Raw genomic sequence first — 7,407 nt, 5'->3', positions numbered from 1 at the left:
ACTTTGATTTCCTACTAAATTACTCCTCTGTGAACTCATGCCTGGCTTTCCCCCTGCACATCAACTCGGGTATTAAAAAGCCTCACCAGAGCGCTGGGAAATGCAATTCCCTCTTCAAAACCTAGATCTAAAGCAGCCGTTCGACGCAGGGAGGTTTTGTATGCCTAAGTTCAGAAGTCACTTCACGATATTTGACCTCTCTGTTAGAAAGACAAAAGGCTTGGGCTAATATTTCAGCCTGGGGATTTTTCCCTCTTTGAAGAAACGCGGAGAAAAGGCGAGGGCACAAAAATGAGAAAATAGTTCAAACTGGAGTTTTAAACAGGTGTTTAGACAGAGCAAATACTGATCCCTCGGTTCACCGCTTTCTGAGCTGGGGAAGGACATGAAAGAAAGCAGCAGTACATTAATGCTGTTAGAACATTTTAAAAGGAATGAAAACATCCCATCCCAGCACGCCTAGCTTACCCTCTCTGTCTGCCTCACCTCAATTAATATTAACTGATTGTAACTGAATATACTTTGAAAAATGAAACCGTTCAGTATGGTAGAAATCAACTCCCCTGTTATTACTAGTACAGCTTCAAGGCACAAATATGACTGCAAAATTTGCTGCAAAGGGCTTATGACCAAAAGTACTGGCAGAGAAAAGTCATTTTAGAAAATGCAGCCACGAGGACATTGTAACTTTTTTATTTCCCTGCAGGTGTATGTGGGGTGGATTTATTGACCTTTGGGCTATGAGGCAAGACTTATCTGTCGGCTTAAAGCTTTGCAAAGGGGAAAAGAAGAAAAATGAAGGGCTTGATAGAGGAAGCTTTATAGTATGAAATTTGGAAGGCTTGATCCTATGGTCCTACTTCTGTGGTGGGTTTATAGGACACAAAGAGCACATGAAAAATCTCACTTCAATGTTATTTCTCAATACTCATTCTCTTGTGCATTCCAATTCAATTTTTTTTTTTTTTTTTTTTTTTTTTACTTCCTTCTGCTAAAGGAGCAAAACCCCAGAACAGATGTGGAAAACGTAGAGATAGATGGGAAGCGAGTCAGGCAACCAGCAGAGACAGATATTTAAAAGATGATAATGCTGCTTCATAACCACTCCTTGTTCTTTTTACCTATCCTCCTCTTGTCCCTGGTACCTCCAGTGTCCTGTTCCCAGCACACAGGTCAGCTGGGCTCTGCCTGAGAGAGTACATGGCAGACTTGGGCTTACAGTGGGAGAAAACAGCAAACTTTTTTCACAGTTTGTGTGCAGCACAACATATGTGGAAACACATTTAACTTGGTGTGCAGGTGAGCAAGACTGGCTCAAAGAAAAGGAATGGAACAAACAGAAAAAGGAAGGAAAATGGGTGAAAAGAAGAGCATGAGGCAAAGAGAGCAAATCATCTTCCAACAATTTATCAGACCCTTGAAGCAGTGTGCTATTTTTTCATTTAAAATGCAATATTTAAGAATAATAAGAAAGAAACTCATCATATTAACTGAGGCAACTAATGGAAAACAAATGCATGGCTCCAGTGAGCCAGATACGGAGAAAATGCCAGTGAAGAGATTTTGGCAAGGCAAAGAAGACTTCAGAACAGAGCATATACAAGCAACACTTCCTCTCCTCCTCCCATCATGGGATGCAGCAGCAAGGATTGCCACACACACGCAGTGCAACTCACAGCATTGCTGTCTTGATGCTTCATTTAAAATGAGAATAAAAGAATGTGAAATATGAGCTGCAAACTTTGCTTCTCAACATTTATTTCCTCAGGAATGTGCATACACTTTATTTTTCTAGCTTAATGTCCATCATGCGAAGTCAACGGTTAAGTTGTGGAGCACGCTAGGTTTGGCATAAAGATCTCACGTTTTTAATGACAAGGGAGATTGGGCTGGGCTTTTTGCATGGAAGCTGTTCTATTACAGACATCGGCCTTCGCCAGTTGTGTCTCAGGGTTCCACTGGAGCCCGAAGTTGGAGGCTCCTGGATTTCAGTCCTGGAGTCCAGAAGAGATGCCGCTCCAGAAGAAGTGGTGCAGGTCCGACACGGTGCCCATCAGCAGCCTTTGGGAATCTGGTGGCCACAGACTGTCGCTCCCAGGTGCCCGGTGGAGCCCTGCGAGGAGCTGCCTCTGCCTGGCAGCAGAGGCCGAAGCGGTGGCCTGGCTGGATCTAGCACGTGTTTCATTTGGCCTACAGCCCCTTTCCTAGACGGGACAGGGAATGGAGGTCAGACACAAAACAGCCCGAACAGCTGGGCACATTTCCAAACAGTTGACACCGCACTGCCAAAGCTGCTGTCACTGCCACTCATCCCTAGGAAAGGAAGGCAAGAGGTGCGACGTGTATGGAGCAGCCCAGGCGGAATCCACCTCTGTACCTGTGAGAAAACCTCCAAACTGGAACATGGGCCCCAGGGCTGACAGGGTTAGACCATCCTGACCCCTGTGGGAAACTTTTTTTTTTTTTTTTAAACAGTAAAAATATTTTAACAGTAGCATCTTGGACCAGCAGCCTAGATGCAAAACCATTCCAGCAACCACCAGGGATTATGCGATTCGTAAGGAACAAGATTTACAAGTAAACTATAGTTATATAGTCCTAGCTATAGGAGCACGATCCCATGGTGCTACGCTTAGTTACCACTCAGGCTGTACGTTTGCTAGGGACAATGATTGCTGTAGGGAGGCAGTGAGCAAAGCCAGCTACATTTTATATTCATCTGTAGAGCTTCTCTTCCCTAAACTGTGTTGACATCACCAAACAAAATTTAGAAATCCGAGTGAATCAGTGATGCTGCCCAGTCCCATTTCAAAGGCAAAAAAAAAAAACCCAAACCATATGAAACTCTTCAGAGGAAAGCATGTGAAAATGTAACTCCACACTCAGTGCTCATTGTGGCAAAAGATAGATCACAAACATTTTTATCGTTGTGACGCTTTCAGACAAGAGAAACAACAAAGTTGTCAGCAAAGCACTTTTACAGTTCATGTTTCTACAGACTCCACAGTCAATTTTGGAAGATATGACCCTATAAACACAGCTCCAGTGTTTCCAGCAGGTGATCCCTTTCTCACCTCTAAGCACCAAAGGAAAAAAGAAAACAATTCCTTCTTTCCCTGTGATACACTCACCTCCCTGATGGTCTCTGGTGCACAGGAGAAAAAGAACAGATTATTCTTTTATTCCACTCATGAACAAACAGGAGACACTCAGGCTTTGGGTACGACTGGAGGAAGGGGCAGAGCTCTGGGCTGGGAGGAGAGGGTTGTGGCTGGGTTTCTGCCCACCACCTCCCTCCCCTCTGGAAGGGGCAGGCTGAGGATGAGGAAGGACGTGGTGTGCCCAGGAAGGAGGAAAGCAGAATTTCACTCTGTTGCGCCAGTGTCCTTATCAGCCTCGGCACAGGGGGAAATTACAGCAGCCTAAGGAAATTAGTTTTAAAAGCTGAGACATCAAATGCATTTTTGCAAGAGGCTTAGCTGACTATCTACTTTATATCCACTTATCAACAAAAAGTAAAGCTAATACTTTTTAATCTTTCCCAGGTAAAGTCTCAGGGAACACTACTTTTACCCTCTCTTGCTTAATACTAATTTTTTTCCCCTTCTGTTGAGGGAGAGAAGTGACTTTACATGAACTGCATGTGAGAATGCTCCGGAAAACTTTTCAACAAAAACCATGGGAGAGAGAAGATGAAAGAGGATGAGGTTTCCTGTTCTTGGCAAAGCATATTCTCCACACGGGAACATTTCTAAATTCCACCACATATTACTTCGGCCCTGTCTACACCAGAGATATGCACCACATTAAAAAAATGTGTGAACTGACATGTCTTAAAACTAGGACAGTGTGAAACACAGTATTGCCCTGAGGTATGAATGACAACAGCTGTGTTGTTTTAAAATGTGCTGGCTCCTGGTGGTTAATTTTAAGGTGTGTCCCACAGATAATCACCAGTTTTGTTTTTCACATCCAACATGCCTCTCTCCATACAGATATCAGTTATCAGAGTTGTTTCAAATGAACTGCCTCAGTATAAACAGGGTGTAAGGCATACATTTACAGAACAGCATGTGGACATTTATGCTCCGGCCATTCATTTTCTAAACACCCACCCACCCCACCACCCCTTCTGTTTACTCTTTGAACAGACATTCGGGCTTTTTTTTTTTTTTTTTTTTTAAGATGTGGATGGAGATGCAGTATTCTGAGGAGCAGAAAGTTGTCCCGTTTCCTAATTGTGACCATTATTGACAACGGCTTCTTGTCTGTGACTTCTTTTTTTATAGTAAGAAATACCATGTTATTGTGAGCCTTACAAGTCCTGGGAGATTCCCAAGTCCACAATTTTAAGACAATTCAGAAGTTCTGTCCATAGTTCAAAGACCTCTGTTACCTCCAGTACCAGATCTTTTTACTACACTGTTCATAGCAACTATTTATGGGGTTTAAGAAATGAAGAATAGTAAAGAGCACTTTGTGAAACATTGAAAAGCTAGACACTTTCCTATCACAACAATGACAGCCCTTCACTAGCAGAGATTTTGGCATTCTTCCACATCTTCCCAGCTCAACTTCACCAATACAAAGCATTTGCCAGGACAGTCTGAAATGGGTCAGTCTGAACTTATACTAGAGTAAGATGAAGCTAATAAACTGAGCATGATGCTGAGCAGAACAGGTGGTTAAAAAGAAAAATCCCACAGACATCAACTTACTTGAACATCTTTCTGACTTTGGTTTAGGTTTCCTTGGTGTGTCTCAGTCAGTCTCAGGCTTTACCACTTGTCTTTATTCCGCCAAGAATGTGAAAATTGTTGTCAGATTTTGTTATTAAAACTAGTGTGGGGCATTGCTAGCAACCACTGGAGCATTTTATACAGTGTGCTGTATCACTAGAAGGATCGCTTAAGAAAAATCAAGTGGGGCAAGAAGAACTGGGAGGGTGGAGGGAGAAGAGTCATTTATCGACATCAGGTTGCGTATCAGGAGAGAAAATAAGATTTTATGCAGTCAGTATTTTCCCCGTCTCCAAGAACAACTTCCCACCACAAAATGCTCCCACCGCATAGTTCAGTCACCGCGTGTGATGCGGCAAGGCAGAGCCACGTGGGGATGTGGAAGAGCAATCCACAGCACTGCACACTGCGCCTGGACAACGTGAGGCTCTCCAGAACAGCTGAGAATCTCACAGGCACCATGGGGATGCTGTTGATGGAAGGCGGCCAGGACAAGTTTAGGGGAAAAGAAGAAAAGAAAGGAGTTACCAGGTCATAACTAATCAGGCTGGAGATACAGGCTAGAGATAGCTTCCAATTTCTTCGCAGTGTTTTCCCCATTAAAGGTTACAGTTGCCTAAAAAAAAAAAAAAAAGTCAAGGAGAAATTGAAACATGTGAGAGAGAACACAACACTAAAAAATGCACTACCATAGACCACAGGGCTATGTTACTGGAATGCATGAGGACCTTTTCTTCAGGGTGTGAAAGCTTGAAACACACTGTGCCATTTTAAGCAGTCATCCTATTTTAATGGCTGGAGAGAAACTGCATTGTTGACTTGGCAACCGCCTGTACCAACACCAGTAAAACTGGAGAAACACCAGGAACCATTTTCTTTCCCCTTACGTAATTAAAGGACATTTACAACCTCACCTACAAATTAAAAAAAACCCAAACAACAAAACCAGGTTTGCTCAGGAAGAGAAATACACTGCATTTCACTACATTCATTTTAATTAGCAGCAAGCATATTTATTATTTCATTTAGCTACTATGATGAGTTTGAGTCACTAGTTACTTTTGAATTTCCTGTTAAACATTGATTTAGAGCAACATGGAATAATAAGACTCCTTCACTGGGACTTTCAGGTCCAGAATAGAACAAAGTAATTAACAGAATTGATTTATTCCGGTAAGTTTGCATTGCCAAGGTTTCTTTGAAAGCAGCCATGTTCATTACCATGTTGCATGGGAAGAAAAGAAATTGAATGAGCAGGAAAGAATTAATATACTTACAGGACATGAAATTTGACTCATCTGGCAGCCAAAGCCATGTTCAAAGTTTTGTATGGATTTTTTTCTATTCATACTCTATATTGCTGCTTTATTAAGAGCAGATCTCTAGTTGTCAATGCAGGAAGCTTGCTTGTCAAGGGGATTTACTTGGAAATAGTGAAGTCGTGTTAAGATTCGTGGTGTCTTTTCCTAGTGAAAAAGAAAAATGCTGTTGGATGCAGCACAAAAGTTTTTCTGATTGCACAAGCTACACCCTTATTTATCACATGATAGTCTCCCAACAGCAATGCATCCTGTCAGCATGATACTCCATGGCTATAAACTCACGTCTCATTCTACAGCTCACCATTTGCCTGTCAGAAAGAAGCAAACTCAGTGTTGTAAGGTAAGCCTTACATTCAATCAGCCGTAAAATCAGCCTCACCATCTTTTTAAGCTATTCACAACGCAAACTTTGGCTTCACTCTTCACGCTTTACTCTTAAGCCTTGTTTAGAATTGTACTTGCGAGTGCTTCCTCCATAAAGATCCCACTGCAGCAGCAAAACCCTCCAGACTCCTCACTCTGCATTGCTCTGCAATTCTTCATGTGCCAAAGAATTTTCTAAAGTGTCTTGAGTTATACGTCAGAGCATGAGGGTACCAGAACATGCAGATAAATACAATGCCAGCACTTCTCAGAAATGCATTTATAGGTTGCTCTCAAAAGAATTTGCATCAGGATGCCCACATTTTCATTTTCACCATTGACTGCACCCACATTAGCACACTATTTTCTCCCATTCCTTTCTTTATACCCACGCAGCATTCATCTAATCCAGAAATACCTCGTCTCCTCCAGCCTGCCAGGTAAACGTAGCCTGTTTTCAAATATTTCCTTTCAGATATCATAGCTCTGGTCTCTTCTAGTCTTAGTTTTTCTACTGTCCTTTTCACCTCTCCCCGAGAGATTTCAGTTAATTACAGCTCTTTCTTATCTGGTCTCTAGGAAGTCTCTCTCTTCTTTAGGTGTAGCCCTTGGTATTCATAACACATACTGATGCTGCATTGACTTTCCCTTGCTGTGGAGGGCTTAACCCTTCAGCCCTCTTCTCAGCAATGCATCAGCAGAGGAAAAAAAAAAAAAAAAAAAGAGAGAAAAGAAAGAAAAAAGAAAAAAATACATTTGCAGCATCCAAAAGCCCAAGAGTTGTTACTGCAGCAAAAAGAGTAAACGTGAAGTGTCTTGCAAGGACACATGCCCTCCCTAAAAATAAAGCAGAAAGGTTGCAAAAAACGTTGGCAAACAAGTGTTTCACACACATTATCTGCACTTCTCAAACACAAGTGTAGGGTGTGGGTTTTTTGAAGAAAGAAAAAAAAAAATCCAGCACAATTCAGTTTTCCCAAGTC

The 7,407-nt window shown here is 42.1% G+C and overlaps 1 long non-coding RNA gene across 1 annotated transcript; it reads right to left on the bottom strand.

Annotated features, from left to right (window-relative positions):
• Positions 1–4,198: 4,198 nt before the first annotated feature.
• On the bottom strand, positions 4,199–7,295 carry LOC121233343. Its single transcript, XR_005932515.1, has 3 exons — positions 6,843–7,295; positions 6,017–6,205; positions 4,199–5,208 (listed from the first exon to the last, which is right to left on the bottom strand). It is a non-coding gene; the product is annotated as an uncharacterized LOC121233343 (long non-coding RNA).
• Positions 7,296–7,407: the final 112 nt, after the last annotated feature.

This window comes from Aquila chrysaetos, chromosome 1 (assembly GCF_900496995.4).
Source record: "Aquila chrysaetos chrysaetos chromosome 1, bAquChr1.4, whole genome shotgun sequence".
Lineage (NCBI taxonomy): Eukaryota > Metazoa > Chordata > Aves > Accipitriformes > Accipitridae > Aquila > Aquila chrysaetos.
Note: the sequence above shows the minus strand (reverse complement) of the source record. Positions and strands in the feature narration are given on the sequence as shown.